The following is a 23,440-nucleotide window of genomic DNA, read 5'->3' on the forward strand; positions in this document are numbered from 1 at the left end:
GGACATACGTATCTGTGCCCACTCGAACCCCTAAAACCCACTGGTACCCCTACAGCCTGGACATCATAGGTGTCTTTGGCCCCCACAAATCCCCTAAGACTCCCAGGATGCCTCCAGCCTGGACGTAGGTATCTTTGCCCCCCACTAGCCCCCTAAGCCCCCCTGGTAACCCTACAGCCTGGATGTAGGAATATGTGCCCCCCACGAACCCTCTAAGCCCCCATGGGACCCTAGAGCATGGAGATTGGTATCTGTGTCCCCCCAAACTCTCTAAGCCCCCCAGGGACCGCTATGGCCTGGACATAGGTATCTGTGCACCCCAAGGCCCCTAAGATCCCCCGGACCTCTGCAGCCTGGCTGTAGGTGTGACGGTGCTGCCCGTGGGAGCCAGATCAGCTCACTCAATCAGAGTGAATTGCAAACAAAACAGGGCAGACAAATCCCAAACTCTGCTGGTTATTTCAATACTTAGATTTACCAAGCCAGCACAAAACAGCTTCTGTAGTACCTCACTGGTTACTTAGAAGTTTAAACCACGCAGTTCCCTTAAAGTACCCAGCCTCAGGCCTCCGTCCAGACACACCTGCTGGATATGATGATGATTCCTGAAAATCTTACTTCATCATATAAAAGAAAAGATTCTTCCGATCCCAAAGGATCAGCCACATAACCAGGTTCAATTATAACTTAGATTTTACCTAAAATACATGCTATAGCCAATTCTTATTAACTAAGCTAAAATTTATTAGAAAAGAAAAGAGAGAGAGTGAGTGTTGGTTAAAAGATTAATAGACATATAGACTTGAATTCAATTTTTGAGGTTCAGATACAAAGTTCACATGAGCTTGTAGTTGCCAAAAGTCCTTTTAGAAATAGTCCATAGGTTATAATCCACTGTCCATATTCAGGGTGGCTCCAGTCAATGACTGGGGATCTCAATCCTTGTGGCTTAAGGTTTCCCCCTCTTGAAACCCAAAGCAGATCTGAGATGAAGAAGGATCGTGTCCCAGGTTCTTAAACATTTCCAGCAGCCTTTCAGCCTGAGAAAACAATAGGCTTAACTCTTCTTCCAAACATCCTGGCAATTAGTACATCCATCAAACAGTTCAGATACAGATTACCACAACCTTCAAAGAGACACAGACAATAATACTATTTCACTCAAGTATCATCATAAATGTTAATATTCTTTTTTTGCTCTTTGAATTAAAACTATAGCAATAGACAAGACTTGTTTGCTGACATCACAAGACCTGAGCAAACACCTCCCCTTCTACCTCTAACACTGCAGACTTGCATTTCAAAGCTCTGTTCATTTACATATCTTGTTAACCAGTTTTTAAGGTTCACCCACGGGTCAGGTCAGTCGGTGAGGTGAGTTAATTAACTCTTTCTGGCCCTGTCACCTTTCAATGAGATATTAGATTATACTTATGTCAGGGACTCTAACCCAGATGGCAAAGTTCGTTGTCTGACCGCGAGAGAGACAGGCAACACCAGCAAGGTCCGATCAAAAGCTCTTTATTGACAAGTGCACGCATCAATAGAGAGCAGCTCGTCTCCAGAGAGAACCAGCCTGCTCTTTACATCTTAGTATAAGCCTATGTAGACAGTTCCGTCGCGTCATAAATTTTTCCCTGGAGCAACCCACCCCCTTCTTCTAACAACTAGAAACTAGACACCTTTAGTATACATGCATGCCTAAAGTTAGAAATGTAGGGGAGTTAAAAACAAACAAAGAACAAAACCAGGGAGGCTGGGAAACTAGGACTCTTATCAGTTCTTCGAAGGAGCTGCCCGAACACAGCACATCTGGTACTATGCCAGGAATGCAGCTTCTCTCTTATCTCACTTTTTCCCAGCGCTTGTGAGACATGCTGCTGCTTCTCAGTGTTTTCCACTCAGGGATTACCCACAAACCTCTGTTAGCCTGACTTTGGTCAGGTTGGCATACCTGGTTTTGTCTGCTATATCTTTATTCAGGCCTAACAATCCCCCCTTTGTCCCTAGAGGACCATAATGGGACTCTTGGGACACATATCCATTTAACAATTGTACGGGGGAGGCTAGTAAACCATGACCCAAGGTCTGAGTGGAGGTCCTTAAAACTAAAAGTGTGATCAAGAGATATAGCATGGAAAACAACAGCAACATTCTTAATAGCTTGTAAATCTTTGTCAATTAAGCCAGAGTGATTAACAGCAAAGCAACATTTTTCCCCAATGCGAGCACAAGCCCCTCTCTAATTCAGCATTCATGGCATTTAGCACACGTCTATTTTGCAAAGTTACTTCTGCTACTTCATCAGTCTTTCGTTGCAACTTTTGGAAAGCGTCTATTAATGCATTAGCTGGTTTTTTTCAAGCTCTGCAGAAATATTTACAACTGCTCTCTTGAGCTTAGCCACTCACAATCCAGGAATGAGTGCACGGACAAAAGAGTGGAATCCTGTTTGTCTGACAACTAAGGGATTGGGGCACTGACTATAAATCAGTTAGGTATACCAAGTGGTCTAATTTCCCAGATGTTTCGGTGAATAGTCCAGTCCCATGTGCATCCTCCCCATGGACCCGTCAGGATTCGGTATGTGGAAGCCCACACCCCCCAGTCCAAATGCTTGGAAGGAGCACTGTAAATGTTTACACTTCCACCCAGAAAGTCTTTAGTATATCTCCATGACCACAGATCAGATGGTACTCCTGATGTGTCTGTAAGGGCAGTGGGCCAAGTCTGGTACTCAAGATCACTCCAAATGGCCATCAGCTGGTCATTCAGGAAATTCTGAATCTCCAAACATACTAGATCCCACTGCAATGCCTTCCCAGCCTCAGTGATATTTAATACCATCTTTCCTTGGTGTAGTACTATATTACATTTGTTATTTAACTATTTTCAGGTACTTTTAAAAGGCATTGACATTAATAGCATAGGAGGGGGTTACATTATTAGTCACTGGAATGGTTTCAATACAGGTAAAATTTCCAGTGGCAGAACAAACTCTTCGGGTACTTGTTATTTAAAATCCAATTAGAGAGAGCAATACATGCTGAAGAATTTATCCACAACACAGGGCACAGCCTGTAGAATAAACCCCAAAATCCAATCAATACCACATTCCCAAGCATGGGTCCCACAAATTTTTTCTGCCAGTGTACAATTCTTTGTTTCTTCACCGAGGTCAGTTCTTAATGTCCTTTCTAGTCAGGAATTCCTGGACTTTAGCAATTTCAGTGGAGTGTGTTCCTTCTTCTTTCCCAAAACAGTCTTGGTGCAGCATCATATAGGGGAGAGGTTACTAGCACATCACCCTGTAATGGTTTTGCTTTTTCTAGAAAAATTCAAAGGCACAGTAGATCTGTCAGTGGATAAGGGAGAGGCTACTAGCACTTCACCTTGTACTTTTTGCCTACTGTCCAGAAGGCACAGTGGAGCTAGAAGGTGAAATAGGCTAATCATCAGTAGGAGAATTCTCCCAATGTGGAGGGGTCTTTTTGCAGTGAGAATCTTGGGTCCAAGCAGTCAGTCTTTGGTACTTCACAGCGGTGTTGGTAGTCATCAGGACTTAAGGGCCTTTCCAGCATGGAGCCAAGGCAGTCTTTCGTTGGTGGACCTTTACATCAATCCCGTCTCCTGGTTCCAAGGAGTGGCAGGGCTGCTAGGGTCTTTGGGTAGCGCTTCCTTACCTGTGAGAAAAAAAACTTAACACATTTCATTAGTGCCTGGCAGTGTTTTTCAGATCTCATAGCTGCATGGGCAAATTCAAGCCCTCCTTTTCCTGGTTGTTAACCAAGTCTTAACTGTGAGCAGTGTCCTTGAATGGAGTCAGTGTCTTATCTATAGCCTGAGCTTGCTATTTTATTTTATTTTATTTTTTCAGTTAATTCATTCTGTTCTTTGTGCTTCTTCCCTTCTTGGCTTCTTTTAACCTGCAAAGGAAACTTTCACTTTTTACTTATACACCTTTTTCCCAACAATGAACACCTACACATTGTCATTATACAGTACATTAGTCTTATTATTTAATATATGCCACACACACCCTTTTACTAAAATAACCTTATTACAGAGCTTTCGAGCAACAAGCCAGGACAAGCACACCCACTTTGAGGAGTTCACTCAATACAACCTCTAGTCCAATAGCCTTCCACCATCCCCAGCCCTCTGGCTAGAAATCTGAAGTAGCCAGAAAGATCCCATGTACAATATGGGGAGTGGGTTAACTTTTCATGTTCTTGCTTTCAAAGACTGTTGGTATGCAAATTTTAACAACAATTTTTGTAATTAACAATTTGACCAATAAAGTTTCTTTTCCTTACTTAAGGAAATGCATTAGACTTTAGTATATCACATTCTCCTGATTTATCTAAACACTTTGTATTCCAAGTTGAACAAAACAAGTATCTGCATTTTAATTTAACCTTTTTTTTTTATTTTAAACTAGATTATTTTATAAAAATATTAAACACAAAAATTCCGGCCACAAGACAAACACCACAAGACAGAACATAGAACACAAAACATAATTTCTATTGTGCCAGTAAATGCATGGTACGTTGAATGCTGTTTAGCTGGCATCAGTTTTCTCTGATTATCTGAAAGCCCAAAAAACAGAGGTCTACCCCTTCTGGGCAGACAATCATTGCTTAAAATAGACAAATACCCTTGTTGATTTCAGGAAAAACAGAGGAATTATCCCATATTTTATGTGTTTCATAGGCAGCCCAGGTTTCAGTGGCCCCTACCTTATCAGTTAGATAATTTGCATGAATACAAATGCTTTCTGGCTTGCTTTTTACTTTTAACTCTTGCTTTCAAACACTGAAAGAAAACATCACTACTTATAGTGCCCTTACAGCCTAATAAAATTTCAATTACATAGCACTATATACATTCTTCAGCTAATTTAACTAAATTCTAAATGATTGCAATTAACAATTTCTTTGCCTCAATTTATTTACAAACATTTCAAAGACACCAAGAACTTTCCTCTTTAGCATTTTTACAAAGTTCAACTGCTGTTTCCTCCAGCAACTACAGAGTTAACTTCTCACTCTCCCTTAAATCACTTGCTTGTCTCCCAACAGCCACTTTTATCAACTCAAATCACCATTCCAAGTAAGTTCTGGGTATTTGAAATCCCCATGCTTACACTTACTTACTCCTTCCTTCCACTACACCCTTGAAGTTTTCCAACCTGTTTTCCAATCTCTCTGTCTGTTGCCTGCCCGCCTGGGCCCGATCCTGCTTTTCTCACTGAACCGTCCCTTCCATAGGCACCAACTTCTTCCACTACCAGTTTAGTTAGGAGGGTGGGCTTCTCAACTAGCCCCCCACTCCTCCTGGTCTCTTCCCTTAAACATTCTTACTCACAAGACTACCCGAGTCCTCCTTCATGAGGCTTGCCACCTAGACGAAGACACATGGCCCATTGGGCAAAGGCCATTTACTTAACATATAATTTGAAGGACTACTCTTAGAGGGTTTACCCAGAGACTCATTCATCTGTTTGACACTTAAACAGAAAAGAGAATTACACAGAGAGCAGAGGGAATTACAGTCTAAGCCAGACTTTCCCACTTCTATACACTGACCGCTACAGGGGACAGGACAGAAGGATCTCAATTTAACCTCAGAGCTGTCTCGCACACATGGCTTCCACTCCGAGGAATTACGAACAAGAGGTTCAGTTCCACCCACACTCCTAACACCCAAATGAACAGAGAAAAAAAACAACAACAGTAACGGGTTAAATAGAACAGAACGAGAACAAGATAGAGTTTCCTTATCCTATTAGGACTCACTTTTACTCATGCAGTTCTCAGCATGTAACACCAACAGTACCAAGCAAAGCAAACAGAAAATAACAAGGGTAAAACAAATAGATGGTGTAAATTCTGCAGGGCTCCCCCCTTCTTAATTGCTCACCAAACTGTGACAAATTTCTGTTACCAATCTATCCCTCATGTCAGATGATCAGGCTGACACTACAGGATCGTTGGGGGAAGATAAAGAAAACACGCCATATAACTGAATTTTAAAGCTTCATTAATAAAATAATAAAACAACAACGGAGAGTGTTGGGAACGCTCTCACATCACTCAGGAAAATATTAATGCCCCAAGCCCGAAGCTCCTTTCATACTTACACACGTACGTCCAGACTGGCCACTTCTGTGTATAATGTTCAGAGGAGGGGGAGAGGTGGAAGGGAGATTATCCTGTATACAGCTTGTCCAGAATTTCCAACATGCTTCTGCTCTTGGGAGGGCTGTTCTTTTACACCCTGGAATCTCCTGCGGCGTCTCTTTCAGAGATTCCAGTCCAGGCCGGCTGCCTGTGGCTTCTTTGGTGTCACCAAGCCACACCGACTCCAGGGTCACAAAGGCACACTGTTGGATCTTACTGGACAGTTAAGCTTTGCAAATGTAATTTCAGTTCTGTAACTTGTATTTCCTTTGCTTCGCCTCTGTGTATATTTTTTCCTTCACAGCCAGCTGGGGCCGAAAGCAGCCCCTCCCTGCACCAAGCACAGTCCGCTCCGATTCCTGACCCTGAACGCAGAGCACCCCCCTCCTTCCATCCCGGGGCCAAGATGATTTTTAAATTAACCCGTTCCTTATGTCTTTTTCTTTCTTTTTCTCTTTCCCATTAAACATTCTAGTAGCAATGCTAACTACTTCAGACAAACTTTTCCCTTGCGTACCATCTGGATGCTTTCTAAATCTTTTTGCAATATCCTTTGCACATTGTGTCATGAAAACCATTTTAACCATCTCCTTTCCATGATCAGTTTCAGGATTTAAATTCCCATGCTTTTTAACTTCACAAATCAGTCGAGCACAAAAGTCAGAGAGGTGCTTATCTGGATGCTGAACACAAGCAGTCACCTTGCTCCAATTTGGAGTAGCCTCCCCTGCATCTCTAATACCATTCAAAACAGCTTTTAAAAATCCATCCAACTTTGTCTTTTGAGCTGGATTATTGGGATTCCAGTTAGGGTCAGTAATTAGCCAAGGTGCATTCAAATGAGCTGCATATTTTTCTTTTACTTTTTGTCTTTCATCTTCTGTCATGAGAGTATCTAATAACTGATTTACATTTGCCCAAGTGGGCACATGAGTGAAAAAGATTGTGCAGAACATTCTTTCCACTGCCTCAGGATTGTCTCATAAGTGAGGCATAGTGCACTGCCAGTTAAACAAATTTGAAGTTGCAAACAGGGTATGGGTAAAACCATCTCATGTTCCCCAGCAACCAGTAGAACCAGATAAGTTCTCAATGAGGCTTGTAATATCAGAGGTGTCTCAGAAACATTCTCTCTCATGGAGTTAAGTAACCTAGTGGGGGTCCACAAGGGTAAGGACAAGGGCTGCTGTAATATTGGGGGTGTTTGAAAAGCAGTCCCTGACCAAGTTTGCAAAAGGCTGGCTGGAGGCTGCACAGAGGGGGTGAGGCTGCCTGATTCCTCTGAAGATGAGGGAACATCACTCTGAGCTCCCCCTTGATTCTCCTCTGTCCCTGAACTGTCCCTAACCTGCTTTTGAATCCTTGCACTCCATCAGACGGGGAAGAACAGGAACAAATTGTCCTCCTCCCGGTGCGGCTCTGGTGCATATGGTGGGTGATTTTTTTACAAGAGCTCTCCATACAAACAGCTTCAAAAGCTACCCATCCCTCCATGGGTTTATAATTATACCATACAAACAAGTAATCCATTTGTCTCGGCCTAAGATCAACCAAAATATCCCTTAAGGAGTTCCTCCTATCTGTGGAAAAGGTTTCACCCACCGGCCAGTCTCTAGTTGGGGACAAATGAAAGGTAAATGATGGCCATTGGATCCAACACAGATTTCTCATCTTAAATTTAACTAGATCAGCTGTCTCAGAAATCTCTTTCCAATCTCTAAGTATCAGAGACAACGGGGCATCCCCCGGGCACTTACTGCCAACTTGTCTCATTTTAATGAAGGGACTCTAACCCCTCTTCATGAAGGGACTCTAACCCCTCCTCCCCGGGTCGAGGTAAAGAGACTCTAACCCCCACCTCCCCGCATCGAGCGCTCGCTTACCTCTCCAGGGACTTGAACACCTGGACTGAAACTCAAACCCAGGCTGGGACTCTAACCCAGACAACTTGGATCCTGTGCAAATCTGGACTGGGACTCTAACCCAGACCTGGACTGGGACTCTAACCCAGACCTAAGTAGTCAGGGACTCTAACCCCGACAACCTGGACCCTACTCAATGGGTAGGTGGACGTTGCTGGATTTCCAAGAGTTTCAGCTGGTTCACAGAACACGCCTTATCGCCAACGCAGAGATCAGATCACCAGGCAAGGCTCCTCTAAACTGGAGGATGCGCGCTGCGTTGCCTCAGGGTCCGATCCCCCGCCGGAGAGTCAGACGGGTCCCGGCGGAGTCGCCAAAGATTTCAGGGACTCTAACCCAGACGGCAAAGTTCGTTGTCTGACCGCGAGAGAGACAGGCAACACCAGCAAGGTCCGATCAAAAGCTCTTTATTGACAAGTGCACGCATCAATAGAGAGCAGCTCGTCTCCAGAGAGAACCAGCCTGCTCTTTACATCTTAGTACAAGCCTATGTAGACAGTTCCGTCGCGTCATAAATTATTCACTGGAGCAACCCACTCCCTTCTTCTAACAACTAGAAACTAGACACCTTTAGTATACATGCATGCCTAAAGTTAGAAATGTAGGGGAGTTAAAAACAAACAACGAACAAAACCAGGGAGCGAAAACAAGGAGGCTGGGAAACTAGGACTCTTATCAGTTCTTCGAAGGAGCTGCCCGAACACAGCACATCTGGTACTATGCCAGGAATGCAGCTTCTCTCTTATCTCACTTTTTCCCAGCTCTTGTGAGACATGCTGCTGCTTCTCAGTGTTTTCCACTCAGGGATTACCCACAAACCTCTGTTAGCCTGACTTTGGTCAGGTTGGCATACCTGGTTTTGTCTGCTATATCTTTATTCAGGCCTAACAATTATAATGTCACAGTCTCGGGGAGTTGACTGCTGCAGCTCCCCGTAGACTCTGCCTGCGCCTCTCACCGAGCTGGAGTACAGCAGGCGAGGGGAGAGCACTCAATGTATTGCATCTACACTAGACGCGATATATCAACCCCCGCTGGATCGATCGCTGCCCACCGATTCGGCAGGTGGTATAGACATATCCCGAGTATCTGGTGATCGGAGCTGGACCCCCGAGGGGGACACATTGAAGGAACTCAGGGGTTAAGGTGCCTCTATTGTCAACTGTCAGGGCTGCTGTGGCTCAGAGGAGGGTGCTTGACTGCCTGGCAGGCTTAGGCGCCGCAAGCCTTGGAGGTGGGAGAAGTGAAGCGGCCACGGCGTGCTCGGGGTGCTCGTGCTCGGAGCAGGGGTGAGCTCGGGCGACGGGGATGCCGCAGGGCAGAGCAGGAGAGTTGCCACAAGAGGGGAGCCTCAGGGTGGAGGGGGGAGCTGCCACGGGTGGGGCGCCTCAGGGAAGGGGTGCGGGGGGGGAGGGTGCAAGGTGGAAGTTTCGCCTAGGGCATGAAACTTCCTTGCACCGGCCCTGCCCCACGCCCTGCCTGCAGCCAGCCCTGCACCCCCTGCCCTGCCCTGCCGGCAGTCAGCCTCTGTCTCCAGCCAGCCCTGCACCTTCTGCTTTGCCTGCACCAGCCGCATCCTCCCTGCCCTGTCTCCAGCCAACCCCTGATGCACCCCCCTGCCTGAAGCCAGCCAGCCACGCAGCCCTTGCCCTGCCTGAAGCCAGACCCTACCTCCAGCCAACCCCACATCCACTGGTGCCCTGCACTTCCCAGGGCAGTAACCCTGCACATCTGCTTCAATGAGGGGGGCAGGGAGCAGCTGGGACCCACACATGTGCACACCCTAGGGTGACCAGACAGCAAGTGTGAAAAATCGGGACGGCGTGGGGTGTAATAGGATCCTAGATAAGACCCCAAAATTCGGACTGTCCCTATAAAATTGGGACATCTGGTCACCCCAGCACACCCCCAGGACTCCTGAGTTCCATTGCTGGGTTTCCTATTGGTTCCTCTGCTGGTTGTTTTCCTTTTTCTGGGGACTTTGGGCAAGTTGCTCCCCACTCTCGGGCTCTGTCCCCAGCAGTCAAATGGGGATTTCATACCTTCCCGCTATTGGAAAGTGCTGGGAGAATCCCCCAGGAAAAGCTGCTCTGACAGTGCTAAGCAGCATCTGACCATTCAAGGTCGGAGCTCACTGCCCAGGAGGAGTGCTTGGCTCTGGGGTTTCACTTCAGCCCAGTGTAGAGAGAGAGCCCTAACCATGGAGTTTGGCTCAAGAAGACCAAGTCTCCAATTTGTTAAGGGTGTTTTGAATTTCAATCCTGTGCTCCAAAGTGCTTGGTGTCAGTTGTAAACTTTAGGAGCATGCTCTCCACTCCATTTTCCAAATCATTCATGAAAATATAGAATAGTACCTGACACCGGACTGATCCCTGCCAGACCCACTAGGTTCACCCTCCCCGTTGGGCAGCTAAACATGGAGAAGGGCTCCTGGAGTCTTGGCTTTCAACCAGCTCTGCACCCACATTACACTGATTGCAGCTGGACTACATTTCCCTCGTTTGCTTCTGAGAATGTCCTATGGGACTGTGTCGAAAGCCTTAGTAACACCAAGCTAGATCCCATCTATTGTTTACTCACCTCTACCAGGCCCAGAACCCTGCCAAAGAAGGAAAGAGGATTGGTTTGGAATGATTTGTTCTTGACAATTCCACGCTCACTAGTCATAAGAACCAAATCATCCTGTAGGTGCTGCTGACAAACTGAGTGTTTAAGAATGTATTGCAGGATCTCTCCAGCTATGGCAGTCAGGCTAGCTAGTCTGTAAGTCCCAGAGGTCTTTTTGTTCCCATTTGAAAGATAGGTCCTGTCTTGTTCATGGATGGGAAGATGTTCTTTTTCAGGGGTCTCAGACGAGAACTGGGGCACAACACCTGGTTTGTAAAGGCCACAAAAACGGAGGCAGGAACCTCTTCTCTGCTGCTGGCAAAGAACCACAGGTACCTAAAAGATAGGGACTCACATCTTTGAATGGGTTTTAAAAAGGCAGTGGTTAATAAGTTTGGCCCCGACCATTTCTTGTTTCCACAGACTAGACATTTTAGCAAACTTTAGAATTCCTTGGTGCTAAACACTGTGAAACTCCCCTTTCTCCTTCACAGAGGGCTTTAATACCCCTTATCTCACTTGGGCTCTAAACTGCCCATAGTTCGAGAACTGTTCCTGTTCCGATTGGACAGATGGGAGAAGGGAAGTGACCTACCCAAGGCCTACACAACAAGGCGATGGCAGAGCCAGAAAGAGAAGCAACCAGTTCTGACTCCTGTTCTAACAGATGAAAACACCCCAGCGCCCAGGAATCGAGATGGTGGGAAAATTTCATTCAAACGATTTCTGTCCGAAAATCCCATTTAGACTAAACCAGTTTGTTTCTCAGAATCATAACAAGTGGGATGAAAGATCTTTGCAAAAATATTTTGTTGCAAAACAAAAGCATCTCCTCTTTGTCAGAGTGTGTTAAATTGTCTCCTCGCACACAAAGAGGAGACACTTACATCTCAACCATTAGATAAGATGCTTCAATCTGAGCTAAGTCGTTGCTACTATTAACAATTTCAAAATAAAAAAATACAAATACAATAGACTATTTCAGCTAATCTATTATGTCATAATCTGGGAAACTTCATATTATGCACTACTTCTAGTGACACTCCCAAATGGATCCGCATCCTTCACCCACCATGAGGTAGGTAAGAGCGGATCATTATTATCCCTACTTGAAAGAGGGAGAAGCTCAGGCTGAGAAAGGAGAATTGACTTGTCTTAGGTCACACAGCCCGTCAGAGGCAGTGTTGGGAATAGGACCGAAGAGCCCTGATTTTCAAACAAACCATCGGATCTTGAATTTCAGACATTGAATGACCTGAATACTGTGCTCTCAGATGAGCTCCAGACCAACAACAGTGACAGTAATTATTCAGCAAGTATTTGAGGAGAACTGCAATGTTAGAGGGAATCATCAACTGCTCAGAGACAATTAATGCAGAGAAGCAGCAAAATTAATCAAAGATAGAACTGGTTCTGACTTATTTACTTGATCTTAAAAGAGAACAACAAGGACCTGAGTCTCCTCCCTGTCAACATCCCCCTGCTCAACCAATCAGGGTAGAGACGGAGGACGGGAGGCTGAGGGTTCTCACCAGAGAGCCCAAAGGATGGCCCAGGTCACCGGTGGGGATCACTGCCCGAGCACTATTTCAGTCCCACATTTTTGGGTGGACCTTCCATAGTGGGAGCTGCAGAGGACTTCCCTGCAACACACACACACACACCTCCGTCCTGTTGTTGGGAAGGGAACAGGAAAAAGGACAAAAGAAGCAAGAGAAGAAGAGGAGGGAGGGATGGAGGAAGAGGTGAAACAAAAAGGACAAACCCTAATGTCCCCAGCGATTCTAAGGGACAAAATCCCAGGTGCGCAATAAAATTCTGCCTGAAGCTCGTGTTTTCCATGCCTAGAATTCACTTGTCACCAGATAGATCAGACTGAACAGGTTTCAAACCTCCAGGAGGCTCTTACCTTCTAAACAGGGACGGCTGTTTTCTAGTAAAATCACTACAAGGGAAGGAGGAAACTCGAAAGAGGTTCCTCCTGGCGCTCACGTCCATGACCTCAAATAATCTCTCAGTCCTCAAAGAGAGACCTGGAGAAGGAAACGTGCTGAAGCAAAGCCACAGAGGTCTCTGAGGTTTCCCTGGCCCCTCGCCCCTGTCCTGCCTGGCTGATGTCAGCATCTCTCTGTGAGGTCACCACCTCCCCACCACCTTTGACCAATAGTCTGAGGTCCTGCAAAAGGCTTTTGTGATGTCACTGCCACACCCCTCCCTTGCTGGGCTAATGTCCTGCCCCTGGCCAGGCACTTTGGAGGTTTGAGCTACTCCCTGTGGATCACCCCACTCAAGGAGCGTTCGTTCTAGGCAGCAAGCCGGCTAGACAGGAAAACATCAGACGCTGCTCCCAATGCTACACTCAGTTTTTCAGAAATTAGTCGACTTCATGGTCAGAAGACACCATTAGAGCATCTAACCTGCAGATCACAGGCCTCCTGTATGACATAACAGCTACTTTGGGGGCAAACACATTCCAGAAAGGCATCTAGTCTTCATTAAATGACATCAGGAGATGGTGAATCCACCACTTTCCTTGGTAGCTTGCTCCCGTGGTGAATCATCCTCGCTGTTGACTATTGTGCCTCAGTTGTAATATGAATTTGTCTCTTTTCACTTTCCAGCCATTGGGTCTTGTTATGCCTTTCTCTGCTCCATTCAAGAGCCCGTAAATACCCAATCTTTTCTCTCCATTAAGGCCCTTCAACATTTCAATGAAATCACCTTTCAATCTTCTTTTGATAAGCTAAACAGGTTGATCTCTTTCAATAGCTCACTGGAAGGCATTTTTCTCCAGCCCTCAGAACATTTGGTGGCTCTTTGCTGCCCTAGCTCCAATTTCACAACATCTTTTTCAAATGAGGATACCAGAACTGGAGGCAGTATAAAGGTTGTATAAAGGTAAAATTAAATAGGTTGCAGAGGAGTTTTTTTTAATTTCGGCTTTTGTTGCTAAAAATTTTGTCTCTCTGCGGTGAGAAAAAACACTCCCCGAATGCCAAAATTTGAGCCATGAAAAGCGGCAGTGTGAACAGCGCATCATAGGTGGAGCTGTGCTCCCGGTGACAAAGCTCCTGCCCCTCACTGGAGGTAGTTTGGCTTTGTTGCCGGGGAAGCTCTCTCTCAGCGATAAGGACGGCCACACAGCGCACCTTACAATGGCACGGTTAGAGTGGCACAGCTGCACCGTGGTAAGGTGCGCGGTGTAGACACAGCCTCAGAGCTGGGGAAAGCCGACAGGCGCTGAGGAGCACAGGGTTCAGACAGAGACATCCGTTAGGAGAGGAACTATTCACAGGGATTCTCTATAGCCTAGTAAGGTGGAGAGGATGGAAGATGATAATGTACAGGTAGGTTCTGATGAGAAACAGTGAAATGAAAGAGTCTCCCTCAATTACATCATGTAATAGCAGACAGCTAAAATGGGACACATTTTAGAAGTGCTTAAATACAAACGCTAAACGTCTAAGTACTAAGACTGGTGAATTTGAGTGCCTGGTATTGAGTGACGATATTGATAGAATAGGCATCACAGAAACCCTTGCACCCCCTCCTGCACCCACATGGGGAGACTGACCTGTGTGCATGGAGCAGCTGGCATTGCTGCCCCCCACTCCTCCCTGGAACGCTGCTCATCTGGGCACCCCTAGGGGCCATGGGATGTGGGGGCAAGAAGTGAGATCATCCGAGCTCCCTGCATCCAGGTCACTTTCCTCAGCCGGGCTGCATAGCGGGAGGGCAGAGAGCAGCAGCTTCTGATGCTCCCCTCACAGCACAGCCCAAGTGGGAAAAGTGACCAGGACGCATGGAGCACATAGGGTTGCTCCTTACTCCCCTCAAACCTCTATGGACCCATGGAGGAGCATTGGGGCAGGGGAGAGCAGTGAGCACCTTTGCACTGCCACACGGTGCCATTTGACCCCTGGAGCCCTGGGCGGCTATCGGGGGGCACCACCCCTAAGGCCGGCCAGGCTCCCCAGAACGAGCAGCAGAAAACACAGAGACTGGCCACACACTGAGCAGTGGTAGCCTGGGCGGCTCGTAATGGAGGCTCAGGGGGGAGGGGCGTCATAACATTTTTTCCCAGATTTGGACCTTAGCGTCCAAAATATGGGTGTTAGCATGAAAACCTCCAAGCTTAGTTACCAGCTTGGACCTGGTAAAGCTGCCACCAGCCAGGGATTTATACAGTGCCTGGCTCGCTGTGGTCTCCCCAAAACCTTCCCCGGGGGACCCCCAGACTCAGATGCCTTGAGTCTCACAACAAAGGGGAATAAACCATTTCCCTTCCCCCTCCTCCCCTCCAGGTGTTCCCTCCCTGGGTTCCTGGAGAGATATACAGAAGCAAGCTCCGTGAATCTAAACAGAGGGACTCGCCCCTCCCTGTTTCCAGTCCTGGAAATAGAAGTACCAAGATAGCTAATCTCTCTTCCCCCTTACCCAGAGGGTATGCAAAGTCAGGCTAGTAAATCTAACACAACGAGATTTTCCCCCTGACTTCTTCCTCCCACCAATTCCCTGGTGAGCTGCAGACTCAATTCCCTGGAGTCCCCACTAAAGAAAAAATCCAACAGGTCTTAAAAAGAAAGCTTTATATAACAAGAAAGAAAAGGACATAAAAATGGTCTCTCTGTATTAAGGTGACAAATACAGGGTTATTTGCTTAAAAGAAAATAATGAATAAACAGCCTTATCCAAAAAGAATACAATTTAAACATTCCAGCAACTACACACATGTAAATACAAAAAAAACCAATATAAACTTTTTGTCTTATTATCTTTGTACTTACAACTTGGAAACAGAAGATTAGAAAGGCAGGAGATAGAAAAATCACTCTCATAGCCGAGACGCCACAGACACAAGACAAAGAATAAAGAACTCACACACAAACTTCCCTCCACCCAGATTTGAAAAAGTCTTGTTTCCTGATTGGTCCTCAGGTCAGGTGTTTTAGGTTACTGGTGTTACCCCTTTATAGGTAAAAGAACATTAACCCTTAGCTATCTGTTTATGACAAGGGGGCTCAGCCTCCCCAAACCTTGCACTGCCAAGGGGACAGTGGGGCCCATGATCAGGGGCCCTGGCCAAGTTAGGTCCCCCTGGAAAAGTCTCCCCTATGTCAGCCCCAGGGCTGGAGGAGCTCCCACTCCCTGCTACAGCCCGGGGGCTGCAGCAGGGGCACAGAGCTTCTCTGGTCTCAGGGCCACAGCGAGGCAGGGGTAAAGGAGTGATAGGGTGGGGCTGGTGGGGGAAGGGGTGGAACAGAAGTGACAGTGGATGGGGCCATGGGTGGAAGGGGGTAGAGCCACAGACAGAAGGTAGGGGCATGGTTCTGGTGCTGGGGCCCCCACACTTGTTCTCCCTTTCCCGGGGGTTTGGCATCACTAGCCCCGGCTTAGCGAGTAGGATTCAGTGGTCCCCATAATGTGGGGTGCGACTCCTAGGGGGACACAGAGGAACATTCATGGGGGCACCTCAGGACCTGAGCCAGCCCACATAGAGGGCAGGGAGGGAGCACCACTCTGCCACAGCTCTTCCCCAACCCCACTCTCAGCCTGAGACTCTGGCTCCCAGCCCGGCGTCGACCCCTTTACCCCTGTCCGCACCCCTCACCCCAGCAAGCAACAGCCCCACTCCTCCCAGCCCCGGTTCTTGACCGTGGCTTCCGAGGGGCCACAGCCATGGCTAAGAGGGCACAATGTGAAATGTTTGGGGACCACTGGTTTAGGGTGACGTCCTCAATCACTTCTCTGCAGTCCAATAAAAGCTATTCCTCACTCACCTACCCCTCCATCAGGACGGACTAGGTATGTTCTGCTGCCCTTCACTCATACAGGAAGGAGAATAACATTTCATTCCACTCAATCCTAAAGTCATTTGTAACCCAAGACCATCCCAAACTCGTCATTTTGGGGAAGCGGCCCCATCATGCTGCATAGCTAGGCAGAGTAGGTGTGTCTATGCAAACACGGTCTGTTCCGGAAGTCTTTCCCCAGCTCCTCACTAGGTGAGAGAGGGGAGCTCATTCAGACCCTGCTTTCGCTTAGTATTTAAAAACTCCTTAGTGTCCCTATCTCTGCTGGCCTTAGATTTCTCCTCCTGTCCGTTTTTTGACAGCTCAGATGAGGTGACCGAGTGGTTAAGGTGATGGACTGCTACCCCATTATGCTCTGCCTGCAGGGGTTCAAATCCCATTCTCATCAGAGGCATTTAGTCTTCACCCTCCTTTAGAGACAACCATCTCCCCCTTTGGTACAATAACAGATGAAACAATGTTGCTTGTGTTACCCCAAATTGGGTCAGTTAGTAAGCTTAGAGAGGACTAATAATGCCCCTCCCCCCCAGAGTCTGGCAGAAAGCAGCACATTTATTAGCTTGATAGCTAAGCTGCAGGAGGATCCGCCCGCCCGCCCCGCTGGGATGGGGGGGCCGGGGCCCGGCCGTCGTGTGGGGGGGAGGGGCGGACCCCGGGCCAGGCGGGGGGGGCGATGTATTAAATCCCTCCCCATATAATGTGCTACTCCCGGGCACTGCGCATGCCCAGTAACAGCTGCTGAAGCCGCTGCCCTTCCTCCTGCCGGGACCAGCCGTAACGTTCTGCCGGGCGCTGGGGGCGGGGCTGGAGCGGGGCGGGGAAGTAACAGGGAGCGTGGGAGGGGCGGGCGCAGAGCAGGAAATTGATGGGCAAGGGGGGTCAGGCAGCTGGAGGCAGGGTTCGTGGGGGGCTAAAGGGCACAATCCGGGCTGGGGGAAGGAGAAGGAGTTGAGCTCAGGGGGAGGCGCTGGCAGAGCCCCCCCCTTTGGTGTGAGGGCGGAGGTGTCGAAGGGGGAGGAGAAGCCGGAGTTGCAGGGGGGGGAGGTCACTGGGGTGGGGGTGTAGATCTGTCTCTGTGCAGCCAGGACATTCCCGGGGTGGGAGGGAGGTGAGTTAACTGGATCCTGTCCCTGTTTTTGCCACTTCCTCCCACACACACATTCTCTCAAGATTTCCCCTTTTCTCTCTCATTATCACACGTGGCTATAAAATCCAGGGAGATTCTCCTCCCCACCCCAATGATCAGCTCTCTAATTGCCTCTGATTTTCCCTTTTCTCTCCATACTTCTCAAATGTCAATTTAAAATCTCTCCGATGGGGGGTGGATTTTCCCACCCATTTTATCTGCAGCGATTTGTCCTTGTTTGGGTGGGAAATTGTTGCCCTGGGTCATTCCCCAGAACATGGCTCCCACTGGAGTGGGATGGGATGAGGTTCCCGTTCTCTGCCAGGGCAGGGAAGGGAAGGAAGGAGCACATCCCCCATGGAGGCTGCCCAGACCCCATTTCCCAATTCCCCTGCGGCCCCCTTCCATTGTCCAGGGAGCCTTCCAGCCCCCCCCCCCCCCGCCCTTAAATCAGCTCCTCAAAGGGCTCTGAGCTGCTCACGTGAATGGTTGCCCTGTGGCCGGGGGGGACCATCACATTCTGTTTATGTATTGGACAGTCATATAAAATCCAGTCCAACAGTCCCCCTTTTCCACTAGTTATTTAATAGCAACATCAAATCCCCTCCGATCTTGGTGGTTTTCTCTCTTGTTATCAAATGTCGTTTGTGACAGGGTTCTCTCTGCGTGTCTCAAAGATTGATATAAAATACTCCAAACATTTGCCCCACTTCTCTCTAGTTGTTTTATTTCTAATTGAATATGATGGGTTGTTTCCCAATGTGCTAAGATGCAGCCGCCTCTGGGGTGGATCCATGGTGGCCATTATTTGCTAGTGACAGCCCGTGGATCTTTCTTGCCCTCCAGGCCTTCCATTCTCCTGTTAAAGAAGCACTCCCCAGGCTCCCTCTGCCTGTGTGACTGGCCAGCAGGAGGTGGTGTTAACTTTCTAGCCACTTCTCACACTCTGTGAGGTAACACTTGCAGTGGCAGGGAAGGTGTCTGTGTGGGGAGATTGCAGCTGAAGGGGCATTGTGGTAGGGGGAGGCCTCTGGGTGGCTGGGCAGGGGGTACCCTAGTCAGGTTGGTGGGTTGTGGAGGTTTGGGGTTTTCGGGGCTGGTGGTTCTGATGTGCCCATCCCTGAGTCTATGGGTCCTGGAGGTGGGTATCGCTTTGGGCCTGGTGGCTGCAGAACGGTGGGGGTGGGTGTCTCTTGGGGAGGCGGGACAGAGGATTAGAGGGAGCCTGGTTCTGCGCCAGGGGCTCTGTCTGTGCTTCCCCCGCTGGTTCCTGGTTTTGTTGCCATGCCCAGTGCACAGAGCTGGGGGAGGGGATCCCTGGCACTAGGTGAGGGCATGCCAGGGAAGCAGAGTGATGGGTCGCACTGTAAAGCATCAGGGGGTCACACTGGGCAGAGGAGGGGGTCCCAGGCAAATGTCAGGGTAGATCGTTCTGGAGGGTGGGGAAGTTCCTAGGCAGGCAGTGAGGGACTGAGTTCCCAGTGGGGGGGGGGGGTCCCTTGAGGGGGTCCCTGGCTGCTGGGGGCTCTTAGTGGGGGGAACCCTTTGGGATTCCCAACCTGGCAATCATGGTGTGGTGGGGGTTCTCTGGCCGGTGGGGCTTTGAGGGGTATCTGGGGTCCCTGGCCAGGGACTCTGGGGGCTGCGTCCCAGGGAATATCTGATGGGATCCTGGCTGGGGGGTGTCTGGGGCCCCTGGCTGGGGGGTCTGGGCTCTCGGTACTAGGGGGTGTCTGGGGGCTGCTGCTAACCATGATCCTTCTCTCTGGTCAACTTGTACCAGAGTCCTGGCTCCTAGTCACCAGGTCACCAAGTCCATTCCCCAGTCACGTGCCCTGTCACTGTGATAACTTTCTGTCCACTTAGCAAACACTGTTAGTGTGAATTCACAGAATTTACTTTTCTCCTCTTTTGAAAACTGCAGGAACTTTCGGTTCCGTTTGGAAAATTTTTGCCCCCAGTCCTTGTCCTAGATCTGCGGGGGTGAGGGAGGTGGGAAGGGAGTCAGCACTGCCACACGATGGTCTTTTCCACAGCGTTCTGAACTCATTCTTTCTGAAATCCGGTGTCATTGAGACCGTTGTTAATCCAGAGTCACTGTATGGAAAGACAAGGAGTGATTCCAGATGGACAGTGGGTCAAATGAGATCAGCCATTCTCCCTGTGAGGAGGGGCTCCCATTAGCTGCTCTCCCCAGAGAGCTAAAGGAGGGAAGCTGCTCATACACTCCGTCCCTCTCTGCTCAGGATATTGGGGTTCAGCTTCCTGGGTCAGATGCTGCAGCCTCCATTGTGATCTGGGAGACCAGGCTTGGCAGCTGCTGCTCCCCCAGTGGGGCTCTGTGCTGGGAAGTGACCTTAATTAAAGCTTCTTCTCTGCCCGGCCCAGGGGATGACTTTCTGCAGCTGGTCCTAGCCCCCTAGGGCATTCCTGGGCCCTGTTACTACTAAATTCTGAGCCAGAGTCTCCAGGTAACTGAAAGACCTCAGGGAATGTCCTAGGGTCTGGGAAGAAAGTGACTCTGCACAAACACCACCACCTCATTTCTCCTCCCATTAGCGGTTGCCAGGAGGAAATCCAGCCATGGGAGAGCAAAGCCCCCAGGAATGGGACTGTCCCAGCCAGAGGGGCAGGGAGAGAGGACAGGGGAAGGAGAGACTGAAAGGGGCAGTGGGAGAAATGAATGTGGGGGAGAGATTTCCAGCTCTCTAGTCCACCCAGACACATGTATTGCTGCATCCTGGGGCAGAACCACTTTCCAGTGAACAAAACAAGGATCAGACAGAGCAAAAGCCAGTTCCTGACTCCATATTCCCCCTGCTGGGGTGTGGCTGCCGTGGGGTCAGTGTCTGAGGGAATCCCCCACAGTGACTCCTTTGGTTCTGCTCTTATCTAGCCTTGTGTTCAGAGAAGGGGTGAGGGGAGAGAGAAGGGAGGTTAAAAATGTGTCTGTGGACTTAGCCTGGCAGGAGGGGCCAGGTCTAAATTGTAATAAACAGATTGAGCATTTCAAAGCATGACAGAATCTAGGGTGTCTGTCTGCAGGGAAAGGGCCTGGGGGAATTGTGATGTGAAATTAACTAAAACCGGTTGTGAAACGCCCACAACTGCCCTTCTCCCCCAGACAGGCTGCAGAATGTTTTGCTCCAGCTCATCCCAGCCTGGCGTGGGACAGGGAAGAGAAATGGCTGGAGTGGAGTCAGTCCAGGTAGAGATTATCGGGGGGTTGCTGGTGGGTTCCTGCTGGAGGAAAGGGAGAGCAAATACACCAGAGGTGGGAAGGTTTGCAGAGTCTGGTTTGGAGGTTGGAGCGGGGCAGGAAATTCACAGCGTGGGGAAAGGAGGAGGCCAGGGTGTGGCAGACCTGCTGGGAGTTATTTACTAAGTGGCCTAGATTCTAGGAACAGACCCAGGAGGTTTGGAGGTGGAAATGCCCTAATTTGTGAAGAGAGAAAATAACCCACCTACATGGAGCTAGTCAAACTGACCAGACTCCTAGTGCTGGAGCCTGACCTCATTAACCATCAGCTGCTGTGAGATATAAAGGGGACACCCATGAGTCAGGCTTATTGGAGCTGCCTCTCCCTTCATATCCCACTCCTCACAATGAGGAGGGTGTTGGGCATCCTACCAGCGAGCTCTCCCTGCACCCTGCTAGGGGCTCCATCTCCTGTATCAGTCAGTGGCTAGTAGGGGGGTGATGGATATGCTGGGAGAGATAAGGGGCTCTCTTCATCCCCTCACCCTGGCATTTGCTGGATACTCTGAGCCAGGTCGAGGTGGGACTCTCCTGACTATGATCCACCCAGAGCTTCCATTTGATTCACTCTTCTCTGCCACAAATAGTGGGGCTGTGAGTGGGGCAGCAAGTCCTTAGTGTTGGACTCTTACTCTTTCAGGGGCTGGTGACCTTCAAGGAGATGGCTATGTATTTCACCAGGGAAGAGTGGGCTCTGCTGGACCCCACTCAGAGAGCCCTCTACTGGAATGTCATGCAGGAGAACTATGAGACTGTGACCTCGCTGGGTAAGGGTTCCTGTCCCTTCTGTTCTTGGAAGGGGAAATGAAGAGTGAAGGTTCATGCCACCCCCAGAATGCCATCTGTACCCTGTCCTGTTTCAGCATCACCCCAATAGGCCAGTGACACACATAATACCAGAGACCCTCCTCTGCTGCAGAACACTTTGGGAACAGAGCACAGGAGCCGTATTGCACAGTGTCAAATATCTCCTGTTTGCTCAAGTGAAACTCGGGGTTAGGTCTGGCATAACTGTCCCATACCCCTAATCATTTTTCTTGCCCTTTTCTGAACCTTTTCCAATTCCAATATTTCTATTTTTGAGATGGGGTGACATGTGCATGCAGTATTCAAGATGTGGGTGTATCATGGATTTATTTGCTGTTTTTACAAATATGATCTATGAGATATTCTGTCATATCTATCACTTTCTTAATTATTTCCTACATTGTTCACTTTTTTTCACTGCTGCTGCACATTGAGTGGATGTTTTCAGAGAACTATCCACAGTGACTCCAAGATCACTCTCTTGAGTGGAAACAACTAATTTAGACCCCATCATTTTGTATGTATAGTTGGGATTGTGTTTTCCAATGGGCTGCACTATGTGCTATCCTGTCATCTAGTACTGCTAAGATCCTGGATTCAGTAATATCCCTGCCCTTCCTGTTCCCTTTCTCCACCGAACCCCGCCAGCCCATGCTTCCTGTTCCCAGCTTCCCCAGGATTCTCGCACTGTCTCTGAACCTCTCTGTCAGCAAGAAGCAGTGCCAGGGACACTTGCCCTCTGTCTGGAGTCTTCGATTTCTGGGACATGGATTTACTTTCTCTGTGTTGTAAGAGGCTCTGTCATAATGAGTGTCTGTGATGTTACCCAGAGTACAATCTGGACTGTTAAATAGCTGTACCTCAGTCCTCCAGCATGGGGTGCCTTTTTCACTTTTTTCCCGCGAGAACAGCCCTCTTGGCCAACTAACACACAGTCTCCAGCATGTAACTCACTCCCAGCTACACAGTATTGAGTGCTGCTAGACAGCCACTCATGAATTACACCTCAGGAGAAAACCAGCAAATTCTCAAGTGCCCAACTTTCCCCCAGAAATGTGCATCTTGCACTGTCCAGCACGCTACTGAACGACCCAAGCTCATATGAAGTCTGTCATTTCATCAGCGGAAAATGACATGCACCAGCTTGTTATCCCAAACAGAGTTTCCAACACACTTCAATCCACACATACTGGTTAGATGAACAATAAACCAAGCTTGTTAACTACCAAAAACTAAAACTAGGCCCAGTCCATGAAAGGGGCACTCCCAGGAGAGACTGTACAAAGGCTGGAACATGAAACACCTTTGTAAACCTGAGACAGCTGCCTTGGGGACAATGACAGGGAGAATCCCCCAAAGTGACTCCTTTGTTTCTGCTCTTCTCTGGCCTCCGATTGTTCCTTCCAACGTGGAGTACTTTGCACTTGTCTCTACTGAATTTGATCCTATTTACTTCAGATCATTTCTCCCGTTTGTCCAGATCATTTTGAATTTTAATCCAATCCTCCAAAGCACTTACAACCCCACCCAGCTTGGTGTTGTCCGCAAACTTGATACGTGTAAGAGAGAGACTGTTACTGGGAGGGTTTCCCCATGTGTCAGAGGGTTACACCCTGGTGGGAGGGGGCTAGGCCTGTACTGGAATAAGGTCACTCTGTGCTTCACAGTGTGCTAGAACCTAGAATGTGCATTAGCAGGGGAAAAGCTGGGGGGAATCGCTT

General features: G+C 48.6%; 1 protein-coding gene and 1 long non-coding RNA gene across 2 annotated transcripts in view; one reads left to right on the top strand and one right to left on the bottom strand.

The window, feature by feature from the left end:
• Nucleotides 1-23,440, top strand: part of LOC127042512 (zinc finger protein 560-like) — a 253,284-nt gene that overhangs the window by 51,932 nt on the left and 177,912 nt on the right. The window lies entirely within an intron of this gene.
• Nucleotides 5,191-23,440, bottom strand: part of LOC127042516 (uncharacterized) — a 106,522-nt gene continuing 88,272 nt past the window's right edge. Inside the window, exon 3 of the long non-coding RNA XR_007771964.1 lies at nt 5,191-5,333. This is a non-coding gene — a long non-coding RNA (uncharacterized LOC127042516). The remainder of the gene's footprint in view (nt 5,334-23,440) is intronic.

The sequence above is a fragment of the Gopherus flavomarginatus genome, unplaced genomic scaffold (genome assembly GCF_025201925.1).
Source record: "Gopherus flavomarginatus isolate rGopFla2 unplaced genomic scaffold, rGopFla2.mat.asm mat_scaffold_47_arrow_ctg1, whole genome shotgun sequence".
Taxonomy (NCBI): domain Eukaryota; kingdom Metazoa; phylum Chordata; order Testudines; family Testudinidae; genus Gopherus; species Gopherus flavomarginatus.